The sequence below is a fragment of the Nelumbo nucifera genome, chromosome 8, assembly GCF_055504915.1.
Source record: "Nelumbo nucifera cultivar China Antique chromosome 8, China Antique-T2T, whole genome shotgun sequence".
Classification (NCBI taxonomy): domain Eukaryota; kingdom Viridiplantae; phylum Streptophyta; class Magnoliopsida; order Proteales; family Nelumbonaceae; genus Nelumbo; species Nelumbo nucifera.
This window is the reverse complement of record NC_142656.1, coordinates 53,160,200-53,161,728: the sequence shown is the minus strand read 5'-3', so window position 1 is coordinate 53,161,728 and position 1,529 is coordinate 53,160,200. Positions and strand designations below refer to the sequence as shown.

At 41.4% G+C, this 1,529-nt stretch overlaps 1 pseudogene; it reads right to left on the bottom strand.

Moving 5' to 3' along the window:
* Window positions 1-343: 343 nt before the first annotated feature.
* Window positions 344-1,282, bottom strand: LOC104601597 (protein SMALL AUXIN UP-REGULATED RNA 51 pseudogene; annotated as a pseudogene).
* Window positions 1,283-1,529: the final 247 nt, after the last annotated feature.

Here is a 1,529-nt window from a genome sequence, read left to right as displayed (position 1 = left end):
AAATCTCAGAAGAAATAGAAAAGTTTTAATTTGAACTAATTCATTCTCTTCCTCAGCTGTCAGTTCTTACTGTAGATATCTACTTATAAGAAGGATAGAAGAGATTTAACCCCACAGGCGCAGAATGACAGAATCTTCTATGTTTTGAGTAAAACATGTTCATTAATATATGGTTTACTAATACGCCCTTTCTTGTTTCTCGCATCGTTAATCCACAGATGAAAGAAAGAACGGGAGGATTCACATTGAATGCTGTGAGAATTGGGAACATAGAAGAGATACAACTACCACTCAGCACTGGGCAAAATTTCAAAAAAAAAAAGAAGAAAAACAGAACCATCAGTTAATAAAGGAAGAAAAATTTTCATTACTTTGTAAACTTTTCATCTCATCATCATCATCATTACTGTTCAAACTGCTGTTGGTTTCATCTAAGAACCCTAAAAAAAGGGGGAAAAAATTAGTACATCTCATTCAAACCCAAACCCACTATTAAGATTGGGTTTATGGATGGATGCTTGGAATGTCAAAAAAAAACCAGAAACACAAAGACAATGCCTACTCCTTTACAGACCCTGTCGTTTAAAAGAAGAAAAAAAAGAGACTGAAATCCCCCGATAGAGAAGAGAGGGAGAGAGAACTGAAGCAACAAAATCCACCATGGTCGACATCATCAAACCCTGGCCTTCTGCAGCAAGGGTGTGAAAACAAGGCATGTATCCGTCCCTTCCTTACAGGTCTCGAAACCCACATCCGGAAACATATTCAAGAAATCGTCCAACTCCATCTGCCGGAACCTCTGCTCGTCCTTCTCGAGAACTTTCAGAAGCCTCTTGAAGAAACCCACCTCGCACGGAAGCACCAGCCCTCCGTGCGGCTGATACCCGAATTCTTCCTCGGATTTCTTCAGTAGGGAGATGAAGATCGGGAGGTTGAGGAACCGGGTGGGGATCAGGAACCGGCGGCGCTCTGGCCCGACGTATACGGCAAGGAATCCCGACGGAATGCGACGGGCTGAGGCAGAGGAGGAGCTAGAGTAGGTTTCGGAGTCCGAGTCGGGGTGGGAGAGAACGGACCGGCGACCGATGCTCATGGACTTCCAACGCTTCACCACTTGCTTTAGCTGCACGATTTGGCGGATCTTGTCGACCCTTTTGATAGCGCTAGCCATTAAAGCTGCAGAGAGAGCTCCGAGGAAACAGAAGAGCTCTTTGAGAGCGAGAGTGTGAGGAAGTTGTAAAGAAGTTAAAGAGAGAGAGAGATTGTGAAAAGGAGCGGAAATATAAAGGAGCATAAGAGGGCCCTGGGACCGTAACGAGGATCACTTCTTCTTATTCCTTAAAGTACTTAAATACCCCTGTCAATAATAATAATAATAATAATAATAAAAGTGGTTTTAAATGTTTTATCTTCTCCACTACCTTATCTCTCTCGCTTTATTCTTTATCTCTCAATTCTCATATTATAAAATGACAAAAAAAGTTATATATAATATTTTTATAATAAATAAAAATCATATGCCAAAACCC